This window comes from Capra hircus, chromosome 12 (genome assembly GCF_001704415.2).
Source record: "Capra hircus breed San Clemente chromosome 12, ASM170441v1, whole genome shotgun sequence".
Taxonomy (NCBI): Eukaryota; Metazoa; Chordata; class Mammalia; order Artiodactyla; family Bovidae; genus Capra; species Capra hircus.
The window spans coordinates 67,106,780-67,123,809 of NC_030819.1; the positions used below are offsets into that span (position 1 = coordinate 67,106,780).

The window sequence follows — 17,030 nt, forward strand, 5'->3', positions numbered from 1 at the left end:
ATGGCAGCCCACCAGGCTCTACCGTCCCTGGGATTCTCCAGGCAAGAACACTGGAGTGGGTTGCCATTTCCTTCTCCAATGCATCAAAGTGAAAAGTGAAAGTGAAGTCGCTCAGTCATGTCCGACTCCTAGTGACCCCATGGACTGCAGCCTACCAGGCTCCTCTGTCCATGGGATTTGCCAGGCAAGAGTACTGGAGTGGGGTGCCATTGCCTTCTCCAAATAGATTGCCTACTGTCGCATAACTAGTAAAAGGGGAGTCAGAATTGAAGCTCAGTTTGATTGCAGAGCTCATACTTAATGAGCTACAACCTCTGTCTTATAGTTAAGAGTTAGAGGAGACAAAGTGGAAATTAAGCCCTAAAAGGCTCAAAATGATAGTTACACTTTCCAAAGAATGTTGATAGATTTGTATGTGGAAGTACTATACTAAGCACAAATTAACTTCTGAAGTACTCCATGATGCTGCTACTATCACACTGCAAGGAGACATGCTCTGAGAATGGTGTTCTGGTAACACTGGTCCTGAGTGTTCATGTGTGTCAGCCCTTAGTAGCAGTGTTCGCCCCTGAGAAAACTGCCCTAGCACCTAACTGTGCAGAGCAAGTCTACAAGTCTATAGGTCATATTTGGTTGTACTGCTTTTAAGGCATCCTAGGATCAAACAGCATTGTTATCTCACTTCATGTGTCTCTTTAGAAGCTAGTCAAAATCTAAGAGAAAATAGAACTTTTGTAACTAGAAGGCTGCAGAAAAATTATACATTTAAATTGTAAACTTATTTTGCAGATTACCCTAAGCTGTGAAACATACCATTTTCTTTGTATTTCATGTCAATTTAAAGGGCTGCTGGCCGGCTTTATCATCATTAACTTCATTCTGTCCTATAGAGCAATTCTAGGCAGGATAGCAGGTTCTCACTGAGCCTTCAGAAATACTCGGGGGTATTGTCTCAGAAGGGCAACCTCCTCCCACCCTCTTCACATACACACACACAAAATTAACAACTCCCTTTTCTGTTGTCATCCCTATAGTCATTTCATTATTGCTTATGTTACATCATATTGTGATTATTTTCCTTATTTCTCTATTATTATCCTGTAAGCCTAATAGGCTTGAACCCAGACTGTCTTAGCCCATTTGGTGAGCCCATAATCTCATGGTGCATTCTATCAGGTTAATTCCCTTCATGATTGTTGAATGCATTGATACCAATAATACATTGATACCAATATTAGGATGACTACTCAAAACAACTGGCTTGTTAGATAGCCAGAAGTTAGATCCTTTCAGTAGAATTCTCCTAAGATCAATTAGATCAAATCTATTTCCAGATCAACAGTATCACAGTTTCATTGAAGGATCACAGGGAAAGAGAAATGAGAAACATGAAATAGTTCTTCCCAGCTAATAGCAAGTTTTATATTTTATACATAAAGTAAGTCTGTGAAGGCTCTTTATCTATTACTGAGATGATGCATTACTTAAGGCATAAAGAATTTCACAGAGCATGTTTTATCTTCTAGGTAACAGACAAACTTTGACAGTATACCTGATGTAAGTCTTAGGAAAACTGTGGTAGGTTGAAGTGGCTTCTGAAATGTTTTTCCTGAAATGTTACAAGAAAGCATTATGGAGGTCAGGAATTCCAGTTAGCTCTGTTTCCATCTCAAGATTTGGGGTTTTATAAAATATTAAGTAATTTTTAAAGTATTAAAATTATTTGATGGCTATTTTCCCCACTTTATCATTCACCTGACTGACCCTGCGCTCCATTGCTTGAGACAGCCAAATCCAAATCAATCTTGCTTAGACCAATGAAATTATATTAGCTTGTATGTAAGAATTCAGCCAGAACAACTGTTTATGACTGTCTCTGTTTCTCATCAAGAAACAGTTTTCACTTTCATCTTTGCCACTGAGGTCATAGGGTGTGACCTTTTTTCCTAGCACTGTCTTCGTGTTCTTTTCTTGCTGATCTCCGACTGTAACTTTAACCAGCTTCCTGAACACACAGTACCCAGCCTCTAAATGCTGCCTGCCTAAATTCATGGCATTCAGCTGGTTGACCCTGAATTGGGAAATCATCTGACTTCTGGACTCTACTTACGTTTGGAGGACCTAAATATATTCCCAAATTAACTGAAGTTCTAGCCTTATAATACTCTGCTTGCTCTCAGATTGATTTCGCATGATGGTCTCTCTTGCTCTTCATAGTTAAAATGCCTTCCAAACTAGGCATGACCTACCAAATATTTGGGTGTTTTATAATTAACAGACCTGTTCATTGATAATATTCCTGATAGATCTGCACTCTGAGATTGTTTTTATTTTTAAGATGTTTTCTAAAATTAATTGCTTACTGCCAATAATACCCTCATTTTTAAATGAGGAAAAAGCCTAAGATACTGTTGCATTAGTTTAGGATTTTGACATCAAGATTCTAAATACAACACATGGCAACAGTTAGTTACCTTTAAATAGATAATTGCTCAATGGAATTTATCCAGAGACCTGTGAAAGGAAGCATGGGAATGATGAAATCAGCCTATAACCTTGTCTTCAATCTAGTATGAAAATTCCTTATTTTGGCAAAGTTTACTTTTCATCTTGTTTCATTTCCTGTCTTAGTATGATAACCTTTTTATATGGAACTGCTACTTAAATTTTTGTAGTTTTCATTTGTTCATGTGTAGAAATGTGTAATTTTATTATTTGTGATATCTGATGTACTTCAAGTAACAATTTCCTTATGCATATAAGAACTTTAAACTGAAAACATACCTGACATGGAGTAGATTTCCCATAAACATTTAAATTAATATTGAATCAATCTGATTTATTTAACATGGTGGTAAGTCAGAATTTTTAGAATTCTGTTATCAACAGTCTTACAACATTACAACCTCTGTTTTTTAAATGTTTACTTTTAATATTCAGTAGTTTTGTATTTAATTTCTCATAGTTGAAAATATGAAACTTCTAGAAACAAAATTTTTCTAGAGTAAATCTTTTTAGACTATGTGTTTGGTTCTGTTACTGGCTCCTAAGGAAAAGAAATTGCAATAATATAGGTCTTTCTAAAAAGAAATAATTCAGGATTAGGATTCCTATAAGAATTAGAATAATGTAGAAAATCAAGAAATAAATTAGGATGACCAAACAATTAAGATGGTGAAACCTCTGAGACCAAATCCTTGTCCCAGCTCTACCCTGTTCCCAACTGCTCACAGAATGGATCATGTGCCCCTTATGTTGAAGTGACCACTTATTTGCTCTTCTGCCTCCTTGAAAGAAAGGAAAGAAAGTTATGTTTTGCCACTGATTTAGCCATATGAAACTCATCACCCTTTTCTGGGTCTGAAGCTGCTGTCTCTAAAAGTGCCATCTCATTGTGCTTTGTATCGGTTAGTGCTGGAGAAATCTTGAAAAGCATATGTACAAACCTTTAAATTTTTTCTATTATTTTGGAACTTTGCTGCTTTGGGGTTGAGGCACACTGGTCACCCCTCTGCCTGTGAGAGCTCTCTGCAGTCTGTGGGCTAGCAGTGTGGTGATCTTTTCAAGTTTCTTTCCCTACCCAATCCCCCTTTTCTGATGAGGTTTCAGTGAGGTCTGCTAGGTGTGCAACCTGCAGCTTAATTGGCTTAAAATGTTCTCTCCTTTGGTGTGGTCTCTTTGGGGACCAACTGGGAGGAAAAAAAAAAAAACAGTAGTGTAACTGTTTTGATACTGAAAATTGATAAATGTCTTTTTGAAATAAAGAACCAGTTCCTCCAAAAAATAAAAAAAGAAATTAGGAGTGAAAATGTCCATTAGATTAATTTGATGATTCTAGACATGAGAATCTGTAAGTTATTTTCTCTCATTTTGTCCTCATTTTTAAGTCTCAAACAATGAAACCTCCATCACTTGAATCTGATTCGGTAATGTATGTACAGCTATTTATTCATTCAACAATTGTTCAGAGTCATTTGCCTCTGATACCAGCCTCTTCAGTGTCATCAAAATGAATTTGATTTAGATAACAATTAAGCATGTAGGAGAAACATAAGTTTTCCCACTGATTTAGAAGATCATGAAATGAAGCAGAACAAAAAGTTATAATTTAGTATAATTAAGTTCCTATTTGTGAATGTTGTCCTAAAGAAGTGTTTAGTACCGCTTGGTTATTTTGCCAGGGGAATGACAATGTAAACAAAAGCTTAAACGTCCTATCCTAGAGAAGTTAAATGTGGTCATATTCAAATACTTAAAAATTGGCTTGGCTTAAAGTTGTGTGACCTTAAGTAAATTGCTCTCTTCAAGTCTCACTGTAAATTGTAAGTAAAAGGTCTGTCTTGTCCTAAATTTTTATAATCCTAAGACAGAGTCAGTCTACAATGTATTTATTTTATAAATAATTCTGTATACTGACATGTTACTCTTTAATCTTGCAGACTTAGGTGGAAACCTCAGTTATCACCTTAGAATTTTGGATATTACATATTTACCTTTTCCATTCTAGAAAAAATTTTAGACTTTTTTCCCACGCTTTTGTCAGATTGTAACCTTGACTATATGAAACATAGCCAAGAGAAAGAAAAACAGCTCCATGGAAACTTGGAGAAGGAGAGGCATGTACTCATTCTTATTTTTGAAAAATAAGAAAAAATTTTAATGTTTATCAGATAAAGCATTTAATTGAATTAATGGAACAGTGTGAAGTATTGGATATTTAGTCAACTGGAGTTTACAGTGACCTTAAACCTTGTTTGAATATTTTGTAAAGCAGTAATAAAAATTACAAAATTTCAGTATATTTTCTCTTAAGCAATATGCTAAATGTTAAATTTTATGTAAGGATCAAGTCATATAAAATATTATAATAGGTATAGAACTTTCAAGAGTAGTGTTTAATGTGTTTTAAGCCATAATGTCCAAAAGGTGTTTGGTTATAATTTTTCTTAAAGTTTACTTTTTTCTTGAAGTAGAGTGCAAGAGACAAATACAGGTGGATTCAATTTGAAGAATTCCGGTTTCCTTTAAGCAAAATTTCACTATTTCAAACTGAACAAAATTATATTGTATTCGTAATTTGACAACACACTTGAAATGTGTACAGTCTAAAGGATTCAAATTTCAAACCTTTCAATTATAATCTATTGGCGGGCAAGCAAGGCCACAACTAAGTATTAATACTTGTAAATCTCTCCTATTGCCAGAAATTGTATCAGAAGGGATTGGATTATCAAGAATGGCTGCTATGTTCTGTTTTGCTCTGGGCTGTGTGGCATGAAGGATCTTATTTCCCCAATCAGGGAACCCATGGATCGAACCTGTGCCACCTGTAGTGGAAGCAGAGTCAAAAGCACTGGACCACCAGGGAAATCCCAAGAATGGCGACTGGTTTTGATCATGGTTATGTACATAACATATTTATGTATGTTATATACCTTACCAAAGTAGAGCCGGACAGTTTATTCATATGCAAATCTATTTTGAATAGTGTAAAAATCTGATATGCTGATAATTTGAGGTCTACACTGCTGCTGTTGTTAAGTCACTTCAGTCGTGTCCAACTCTGTGCAACCCCATAGATGGCAGCCCACCAGGCTCCCCCGTCCCTGGGATTCTCCAGGCAAGAACATTGGAGTGGGTTGCCATTTCCTTCTCCAATGAAGGAAAGTAAAAAGTGAAAATGAAGTCACTCAGTTGTGCCCAACTCATAGTGACCCCATGGATTGCAGCCCACCAGGCTCCTCCATCCATGGGATTTTCCAGGCAAGAGTACTGGAGTGGGCTGCCATTGCCTTCTCCGTGAGGTCTATAAATGAGAGTGAATATAATTTCATCCTATCAAAAAGCTATTAAAATAATTCTTAAAATGCCTTAAAAGTTTTCTGTTGATATTTTTCAAGTGAGATGATCTTTTATTAGTAAAGACCTAGTCTATGCCCAGTACTTCACAATAGTCTAAAAAAGATGGTCACTGTCCTCAAAGAATTTTCCTTGCTGGTAATATTGTACTGACTTACAAGAAACAACCAGAGAAGAGTGGAGTGTAAAGTCTGTCTTACGGACTTGAAGTGCGCAGTAGAATCTCAAAGAAAATGTGGATCTAGACAATAAAAGACTTCTTAGAGGATGTGGAAAATAAGCTATCTATTGAAAAAATAGATAGGATTAACTCAAAGAAATGAAAGAATTGGAGACTTAGTGCAGAAAACATGAAGAAAGTCACAATCAGGTAAGGAAGAGTAGTTAAAATTTTAAAACAGATTGGGCTTGGGGAGATGGTAGGGAAATAAGTGTACATGTTTGAGATTGTTTTCCTTCCTCTGCATAATGTGCCCTAATTTCTAATTGAAGAAAATGAGAGTATTTTCAGATTGCCTGCAGTCTCTTGAAAAATCAAAATGTGATGATCTGAAGGAAAATAAAACATGAGTTGTAAGAAATATTAGAAGGAAGCCTAGGCTTAAGTTAGGCTAAACATTGGATTACCCTAAACATTGGGCACTCTAGGCCTTTAACTCAGCAAATCAAGTGAGAAATCTTGAGAGGAAGGGGTTGCATGGCCAAAGCCTATTGTCAGGGATACTTTTTGCCCAGTTGAGATTGACCTTACCACTACAGAAATGATTATGAATTAATACTGTAGTACGGTTGTTAAGCCAAATAAAAACATTACTCCTTTTCCAAACCTCTAATTTCATCCACCCTGAGCTCAAATTATTTACTCTTAGGGTGTGCTTTCCCTCATCTTTAGCTATCTAAATATTTTTAGGGTATCTAGCCCCTGCATGAAATTTTCCCAGTTCACTTTTCCTCCTCATCCAGAAATATTGTTTCTCTGTTTTGTGCTCCTATACCTGCTCTAGAACAATTAATACACCCTTCTTTATGGGCAGAGGCTTTTTTGTTTTGTTTTGTTTTTGACACATTAGCACAGATTAGTTTATTTGGCACCTCTCCCAGGTAACATCCTAACCCAGTTAAAATGCCTAAGAAGTGATTCGAATGAAATCTGATCATGGGAGGGTCCATCTATTTTACTTTTCATTATATACCCTGCAAGATGCTTGATAAATGGCAATTGATTGCTGAAAATCAGTAGTAATTTGGAGACAATATGTTCTGGAAAGGCTGAATACCAGCTACATAAATATAAAAATGCCCAGGCTCATACCTGGTAATTTAGAAGTTCTCCATCTTTAATTGTTTCGCATATCAGAGCGCCTCTGTTCTATGCTGCCTATTAACATTGAGGCATTAAGTAACTACCTTGAAGAAATTTCTTCTTAAAACTTTAATCAAAGCCAGAAACCTATGCATAGGAGAATGAATAGTTGGAAAGCCTATGAAATTTTGAGGCTATTAGTGATCTAGCTGATCATCTAAAACTTTCCAAGAAAGTATAATTTAACTGACTCCTGTTGGCTTTTATTTGTTGTCTCTCTGAGGAGATGGACTTCCCTGGTGGCTCAGCTGGTAAAGAATTCGCCTGCAATGCAGGAGACCTGGGTTCCACCCCTGGGTTGGGAAGATCCCCTGGAGAAGGGAACAGCTACCCACTCCAGTATTCTGGCCTGGAGAATTCCAGGAACTAGTCCATGGGGTTGCAAAGAGTCAGACACGACTGAGCAGCTTTCACTTCGCTGAGGAGATGAGGCTCTCCCAGTGGCTCAGCAGTAAATAATCCTCCTGTAATGCATGAGATGCAAGTTTGATCCCTGGGTCAGGAAGACCCCCTGGAGAAGGAAATGGCAACCCACTCCAGTATTCTTGCCTGGGAAATCCCATGGACAGAGGAGCCTGGCGGGCTACAGTCCATGGGGCCTTAAGAGAGTAGGACACAGAACTGAGCCACTAAGCACATATGCACACCCTGAGGAGACGGGAGATGCAAGTAGAATGAGAAGTCCTTACATTAAAAAATACTTTTCAGAAAAAAAAATTCCAAGAGCCATCATTACTATAATCACGAAAATAACTATGGAACATCTGCTACAATGCTTTAAAGTGACTAGAGTTAATGGCATGCTTCTGAATCCCTCTGCTTACTAGAGCTACCTTAGTGACTGAAATGGGTTTTCTTATAAACTTTCTTGGACAATTTTATAAAAGACTATCCAAGTCACTTGAAAAAAGCTTTCAGAAAGAAAAGAAAAAATTGTGGATCAAATATGGAACTTTTGTTTTCTGCTAGGACATTTAAGTTATAATGTGATAAGGATTTATTTTTATGTACCCTTAGAGCTTTTATATAAAATCTATAGGATGTTTTTGTCTGATTTCCAGAACCTATATATAAATTACATTTTTTGAAAAGTCTAATGTTGCTGTTGGGTTTGATTTGGCTTTGAGGGAGGTTGACATATTTGCCAGACATATTTAGCCAGAAGTCAGGAATTCAACCAGCAATTAAATAATGATTCCCATGGTGAAGTAGTTTCCCCTCTATACTGATTTGCTTTATGACCTGTTTTCTAGGCACTTGTTTTGACATCACCACTGCCCCCATCAAAAAAAAAAAAAAAAAATCATATCTTGTGTACGTAGACCATGTGGAGAAAGGACTGAGACCAGAAGCAGAAAACAGACATTGTCCATACAGAGCAAAGTGCCAGACAACAGCTCGTTCTAGTAAAAGGCAATAAATGCCACATGTGATGATCTCCTCAGTTCAAAACTGTAAGTAACTAGGGAACTGCAGGGGCATTAGACAGATGTCTCTGCTGACTCAGTAAAAAAATGTCTTATTTTGTAATTTGTGGCCTGTACGCTTGTAAATTAAGGTGCTTTGAGTTGTCAAGTACTGGACTTTTCTGGTTTGTGGGTAAGATCCTAGGCCAAAATAGAATGTAGTATTCCCCCAAAAGTAACTTGGGACCTTTGCCTTAAGACTCAAGGCAAAGGTCACATGAATTTAGATAACTAGGTTAGAACTAAGTCATTGGGCCTTTGCCTAGATATTAGGCAGATTAGGGGACTTTAGTCTTGATAGAGCAAGGAATAGGGAGATGTTATGGCCTCTTGAAACCAAAATAATAATAACAAAATAATGGAATTTTTGGAAATTAAATGCAGCTATACTATATACAGAAGGATTCTAAGAAAGTCTGTTGGCAACAAAACTGGGCATGTGACTACTGTGGTGATCTAGGAGTGAAGAAAACCTGAACAGAATAGTGACAATGAAAATTGAGATAAGAAAATAAATTTAAGATATTTCAAAAGAAAAAATTACACAACATCATAATGAGCTGAATAAAAGTGGGTGTCAAAAGTAACATTTTCTGTCCTGGAAGACAATAATAGTATCACTGAAAGAAGAGAGTTAAGAAAAACTAATTTGAGAAGGAAAGATATTGAGTCCCATTTTTGTAATATTGAATTTAAAATGATATCCAGGTATTCTTTTGGAATTGCTTTGATTAAAAGTCACTGAATATACAGAACTGGAATTCTATGTAAAAGTCTGGCTGGAGAGGCAGTGTCAGTTACCCATTCAAAGCTGATACGGGTAGACAAGCTAACTAAAGATCTTTATTAAAGACAATATATCCCTTTCTTTTAAAAAGAAGTACATAAACACCTGCTGCTGCTGCTGCTGCTAAGTCACTTCAGTCGTGTCCAACTCTGTGCGACCCCATAGACGGCAGCCCACCAGGCTCCTCTGTCTCTGGGATTCTCCAGACAAGAACACTGGAGTGGGTTGCCATTTCCTTCTCCAATGCATGAAAGTGAAAAGCGAAAGTGAAGTCGCTCAGTCGTGCCTGACTCTTAGCGACCCCATGGACTGCCGTCTACCAGGCTCCTCCGTCCATGGAATTTTCCAGGCAAGAGTGTAAAAAAATTATTTGGGTATGTAGTCTTAAATAGACATTTCCAAAATGGAATTCAAACCTTTTTTTTCTTAGAGTGTCATATCTCAAGCTTCTGCCTTTAGGAAAATTCCTACACTTGTATCAGTTATGAAAGTCAATAACTAAAATGTGTTCATATTCTTGAACCTTCCCTTTGCTTCTATTCACTAAACAAAATCTTTCCCACTGTTACACCTAAGGAATGAAATTGAGAACTTAAAGTCCAAACAATTCAGTCAGTTAAAACTGTAAAATTGACACATAACTTAAATTTCTCAAATGGAAAAGCATGTAATTAAATTGTGGGAAATGTGCTGGTCTCCAATTTCAAGAAACAGTGCAGCACAAAGGCCTGGCATTCTGGCTGAAGAATTGTAATAATAAACAGAAATGTGAAAACCAGGAAGACGAGTTTTCCAAGAAAGCAACTGCGGCATTTCAAAAGAGGTATAACAAGAAATTCTGGAAGATGGTCAAAATAGGTTTAGATAATTGAGATTCCTTATTTAAATACTTGTTTTTGATGGAGAAAAACAGTTAAGAAAAGATTAAGCTGTCTAAGAGGTTGAAAACATTTTCTCTTTTTCACCCTAAATTGGGTTTGCTTCTGAAGAAAAGCGTTAGCCCCAAAAAATCAAATAGAGATTCAGTACTGCTTAAATTATACCCAGAAATTTTAAAAGTTGACCAAGCAAAAAAATTTTTTTAATTAATTGAAAGTAGTAATCTGGTTTTCTAGGAGTTAGACCTTGCTTTATAGGATTCCTATTTAGAAAGTCAAAGTATCTTGATTGGTTTCCCTAGTAATTACATGCCCATCATGAGACAGAAATACCATATTACTCTACATTTTAAATTTCTAATATATTCTACTTTAATGATATGTAAGAAAACCTAAAGTATTAATCTGTGCTTCCAAAATAGCCTTTTAAAAACTCAGTAATATGTCTTCTGAATATAATAGAATCTTTTAGACCCTTTTACCTAAATCTTCGGACCGTTTGATTAATCCAAATTCAGTGAACCTATGTCTTCAAGTCAAGTTATCCAGAACTGGGAACATTTGTTTCTATGTTTCCATCCTAGTTACATCTGACTTACGTGCCAGGTCTGATGACTTCTACTATCTTTTCATGACTTCTAAATTATGGAGGTAAGTCAAGATTTAATATTGACTGCAGTCATATAACATTCATTCTGAATTTGTATTCCTTTGATATTTAATTACTAAGCATTCTTGTAGCATTACACTTTCATTAGCATATTATGGTATATTGTAGTTTGGCTTGGCTATTTTAAATGTATAATTTTGCATAACTTTCAACTTAGTATAGAATACTTAGTATTTCTATATACATCTATGCTTTCATCTCGATTTTTGTGTGGTTACCCATATAAACTTAGACAAATACCATGGGTTTCTTTCTATAGTCTTTAACTTGAATCAACTCATTCAGACTCTTCATGTAAAATATCATTTGTCTTTGAATCTACTGTAATTCTTGTTTTTCTAAGTGGATGTTTACTGAGACTATAGAGTTCCAAATTTTTCACTTCAGTTCAGTAAGACTGTTAGATGTCTAGCACTGCTGTTCAGTTGCCAAGTCATGTACGAGTCTTTGCAACCCCATGGGACTTTTGTTAGCTGCCTCCTGTACAATATTACAAGCCTCTGTCCATCGTTCTTCAGGGACTCTGTTCACTGGATCTAATCCCCTGAATCTATTCATCACCTCCACTGTATATTCACTTCCGCTGTTTGGCACTGTGGGGGAATATAAAGACCGGTATGAAGCACAATCCCAGTCCTCGTCTTAAAAGAACTCATGGAACCGCAGACATTGCAACCAGACTTTCTTGGGGTGTTTTTACAAGAAGGGTAAGATAAACCTCTCCTGTTTGGCTTCCAATTTGGGAACCCAAAGGTATTCAAATTCTTACCAGAGTGTGAAATGAGAAAAGTAACATGAAATAGAAACACTTGGTAGTCGGTGTGTTTTATTCAACTGGCAGAGTTAAAAAAAGCCACCTTAAAATTATGATTTCTGGATTTGAGGTGTTGGTGTGAAACCTGAAGGTATAGAAAACTCTGATTAAGTCTTAGGCACATTTCAGTTTGGGGAGTAAAGTTCTGTTAATTCTACTGTATTTTGTTGCTTATTTATTGTGTGCCATGCTTAATACTCATTTCCCATTCACATGTAAGGGGTTAGCTTTTTATCTATTAAAATATTTGAGGGGTTGGATTGACCTCATTGCTTAGATAAATATTAAGGCATTTTTCCAAGCTTAATAATTTTGAGATGATGAGTCTTTAGGTGAAATTTGTACAAAACTTTTTATCTCTAATAGATCCAATAGAAGACCTAACAATTCAAAAAGTGTAGTTCTGGGACAAAGCTGGTGAGCAGTTATGTCTTTATGATGTTGTTGATATTCCAGAAATTAAGTAATTTTTAGTAATATATTTTCATCTCATCTCTTTACTTCTTAAACTTTTGCTTAAAACACTAAGTTTGATGTTACACTAGTGTTTCCCATGGGTTCAGTAGCTCCAGGAAGGTAATAAAATTTCCCAAATTTCCTTTTAAAAATTTCCTCTTAGTCTTAGTGCCTTCTGCATTGCTTAATGTGCTCTTACAGGGTCAACTTCCCAACACAGAATAAAAATAACAGTAGAATATGGGATATTTAAAAGTCTTAGCAAGTCTTATTCTTCCAGCAAGATCTCTGGCAATGTGACCATTTCTGTTGTTCATGATAGAGAACCAATACAAAGATGTATATAACTGAGCTGACATTTGTTAGATAGAAACAGTATACAGGACAAATTAGAAACAGCTTACAATTCCCTAAGTCATATACTTCTCAAACTGCTTTCCCTTGACCATTTATATTACTTCAGACTCCTGATTTCAAGTAGATTTTGAAGTGAAAGTCACTCAGTCATGTCCGATTCTTTGCGATGCCATGGACTTTACAGTCCATAGAATTCTCCAGGCCAAAATACTAGAGTGGGTAGCCTTTCCCTTCTCCAGGGGATCTTCCCAACCCAGGAATCCAACCAGGGTCTCCTGCACTGCAGGCGGATTCTTTATCAACTGAGCTATTAGGGAAGCAGCTCAAATTAAGTTTGACTTTAACATAACTCAGAATTCTTTGCAATTATGACTTGTATGTTAAATTCAAGAATAAAATTCAACACTACAGCTCCTTTTCAGAAAATCTTTTTAGGAAGAACTTCCAGCCACTTAAATGTTTATATTGTTGAGATTCAAGAATAAGCTAAAATCCTTAGTGCCTTATCAGAAATGAAACTTTAGGTTATAGAAAGAGGCTGAAACAAAGGTAAGTGGGAGAATAAGGGAAGCCCAACTAGATGGACAAACCATGCTTGGTGATGACTCCTCCCTATGTATCCGAGATGGACGATTACGAGTCTGTGATTTGATCGCCAGAGTTTTCAGTTTGGTTGACCAATACAAACTTCTGCCATTATTTTCTTATAATTTCTTATGATTTTCTTATGAGCAATTTGGTCAAGAAGTGATACCCATATGAATATGTTAAAGTCGTCTATTTTCCCTAAATCAGGCAAGAGTTTGAATTTGTCTGTGGTTCATCTAACACATCCCTGTTTGCTTCCAGCCATATGCCTGCCTCCCTTTCTAAAACAAGACCCAGTTTTTTGTGCATGTTGATATCTCACTCATCATACCCCACTCTTTGTTGGAGTGAAGACAAAAGACTCACTGAGATAATCTTGACAGACGTGTCTCCAGATATCATCTTTAAAATATTTACTAAAATAAGAAACTCAATCCACTCTGAAAGTACACTTTTCCTAGTCAATAATATATAATTTTTAAATTTTGATAATTTATCTCATTCTAAAAACCTCTGGATTGTGAGCCCATGTCTTTTGAGGAACTATTTAATTAAAAACCTAAGTTAATTTAAACCCATCATCAATATTATGAATTGTATTTGTAGTAAGCTCTAGGAAGGAAGACCTTATTTTGTTCCTTGCAGTATCCTCAGTGTCTGGAAGAGTATTTAGCATACAATGTCAATAAATATTTTCTGACTGAATTAATTAAATATATGTATATTACATGTTTCCATGGGTAATGTTTCTGTTCAGTTCAGTTCAGTCCCTTAGTCACGTCCGACTCTTTGCGACCCCATGAATTGCAGCACGCCAGGCCTCCCTGTCCATCACCAACTCCCGGAGTTCACTCAGACTCACATCCATCGAGTCAGTGATGCCATCCAGCCATCTCATCCTCTGTCGTCCCCTTCTCCTCCTGCCCCCAATCCCTTCCAGCATCAAAGTCTTTTCCAATGAGTCAACTCTTCACATGAGGTGGCCAAAGTATTGGCTGCTGCTGCTGCTGCTGCTAAGTCGCTTCAGTCATGTCCGACTCTGTGCGACCCCGTAGACGGCAGCCCACCAGACTCCGCCGTCCCTGGGATTCTCCAGGTAAGAACACGAGTGGGTTCCCATTTCCTTCTCCAATGCATGAAAGTGAAAAGCGAAAGTGAAGTCGCTCAGTCATGCCCGACTCTTAGCGACCCCATGGACTGCAGCCCACCAGACTCCTTCCATCCATGGGATTTTCCAGGCAAGAGTACTGGAGTTGGGTGCCATTGCCTACTCCCAAAGTATTGGAGTTTCAGCTAAAAAGAACATTTTATTTCTCATCTCAAGCTAGTTTCTACAAGTTTAATGACTAAGAACACATTAATAACAATTTAAACATTCCCTATCTTATTCTTTGCCAATCTGTAGTTACAGTATTTTTGCTTCACTATTCTTTTAACTAGTTATCAGTCTTTAATGATCTTCTCAGCAAAGCACTATAGAGAATTAAACAGTGTTACATATATAACCATGCCAACTTTATTCAGCTAGTTAAATCACACACTGCCCAAAACTTAGCAGAATGGAAATATTGTACCCTAGAATATGATGCTAGTGAGAAAACCAGACCAGACATATCCCCAAAACTAAGATGGCAGACTAAAACAACTAAGTTGACTTTTCTGCGGTAAAGAGAAGAGTGCTACCAAAAACAACACTCATTCATAAGGCTTTTTTTTTCTTATTTGGGTCATTATTTTCAGTTCCTAACTTTGACATTACTAGTCTTGAAGTATTTTTCTCTTTTCCATTATACATAACCTCTTGAGGTACTACTAGGAGACTTTTGAAAAGATCTTTCTTCCCTATAGCTTAGTACACAAATCTATAAATAATTACTAGAAATTTCTGGAATGTAATTCCTTTGCTAAGTGTAAGGATTTCACAGGAAAGATGGTAGGGTAAAATTTGGATCCATATGAGATAATAGGCTATCCCATGCCAAAGCAGTCCCCTAACCCTGGCACATACACATAATCTTTGAGGCATGGCTTTTTCTTCCCTTTTTAAAAAAGACCTACCTGGTCTGGTGAAAAGTAAGTCTTCCTCCCACATTTAAACCACATTCACTTAGTTCTTTCTCCACAGGTGACCATATCTTTGCTGAAAATTCCTGAACATATATGTGTGTGTGTGTGTGTGTGTGTGTGTGTGTGTGTGTGTGTGTGTATAAAATATATTTTTCTACAAATGGAAACTACATACTGTACATAAAGTAAAAATATATTTTTCACTTTATATATTATCTTACACCTTGCTTTTCAACTTATAAATGTTCAACAATCCTTCCTTCTTAGTTTATAAATTGCTGTCTCATTCATTTTAAAGGCTGCAGAGCATTTCACTGTGGCCCAGAGTTTATCCATTCTCTATTGATGAACTTTGAGTTTATTTCTAATTTTTGCTGTTATGATGATACAGTTTCTCACTTGAATGTAAGTTCATTAAGAATAAGGATTTTTGTTTTACCCTTGTTTTAAATCTGAAAACTTAGTGTCCAGCAAATGTTCAACAGATGTTTTTGAATGAATGAGTTTGTACTTTTTAAAATGGTGCTCAACTGCTTCCACTCAACATTTTTTAACCCTTTTATGTGCAAAGTACTTGGTGCTCTATTTTTTAGTTGTTTGTTTTTTTTTTAGTGTTTAAATTATGAAAGTATGACACATTTACAGGAGACTTGGAAAAAGAACAGTGACATATCAATTCAGTTCAGTTGCTCAGTCGTGTCCTACTCTCTGCAACCCCATGAACTGCAGCATGTCAGGCTTCCCTGTCCTTCACCAACTCCAGGAGCTTGCTCAAGCTCATGTCCATTGAGTCGGTGATGCCATCCAACTATCTCACCCTCTGTCGTCCCCATCTCCTTCTGCCTTCAGTCTTTCCCAGCATCAGGGTCTTTTCCAATGATTCAGTTCTTCGCATCAGGTGGCCAAAGTATTGGAGTTTCAGCTTCAGCATCAGTCATTCCAATGAATATTCAGGACTGAATTCCTTTAGTATGGACTAGTTGGATCTCCTTGCAGTCCAAGGGACTTCTCAAGAGTCTTCTCCAACACCACAGTTCAAAAGTATCAGTTCTTCGGTGCTCAGCTTTCTTTATAGTTCAACTCTCACATCCATACGTGACCACTGGAAAAACCATAGCTTGGACTAGATGGACCTTTGTTGGTAAAGTAATGTCTCTGCTTTTTAATATGCTGTCTAGGTTGGTCATAGCTTTTTTTCCAAGGAGCAAGCATCTTTTAATTTCATGGCTGCAGTCACCATCTGAGTGAAAAAGTAGTCTGTCACTGTTTCCATTGTTTTTCCATCTATTTGCCATGAAGTGATGGGACCAGATGCCATGATTTCAGTTTTCTGAATGTTGAGTTTTAAGCCAGCTTTTTCACTCTCCTCTTTCACTTTCATCAAGAAGCTCTTTAGTTCTTTGCTTTCTGCCATAAGAGTGGTGTCATCTGCGTATCTGAGGTTATTGATATTTCTCCCAGCAGTCTTGATTCCAGCTTTTGCTTCATCCAGCCTGGCATTTCACATGATGTACTCTGCATATAAGTTAAATAAGCAGGGTGACAATATACAGTCTTGACATACTCCTTTTCCTACATGGAACCAGCCTGTTGTTCCATGTCCAATTCTAACTGTTGCTTCCTGACCTGCATGAAGATTTCTCAGGAGGCAGGTAAAGTGGTCTGGTATTCCCATCTCTTTAAGAATTTTCCAAAGTTACATATAGTTCCACTATATGTTATAAT

General features: G+C 36.8%; 1 long non-coding RNA gene across 3 annotated transcripts in view; it reads left to right on the forward strand.

Moving 5' to 3' along the window:
• LOC102188416 overlaps positions 2,983-17,030 on the forward strand; it is a 37,247-nt gene continuing 23,199 nt past the window's right edge. Inside the window, exons 1-4 of one of the 3 annotated variants that reach the window (XR_001918956.1) lie at positions 2,983-5,400; positions 8,476-8,676; positions 10,938-11,004; positions 11,542-11,730. This is a non-coding gene — a long non-coding RNA (uncharacterized LOC102188416). Of the gene's footprint in view, positions 5,401-7,778; positions 8,677-10,937; positions 11,005-11,541; positions 11,731-13,499; positions 14,008-17,030 lie in introns of those variants that run through there. The other 2 variants (XR_001918955.1, XR_001918954.1) reach the window with 2 other exon arrangements.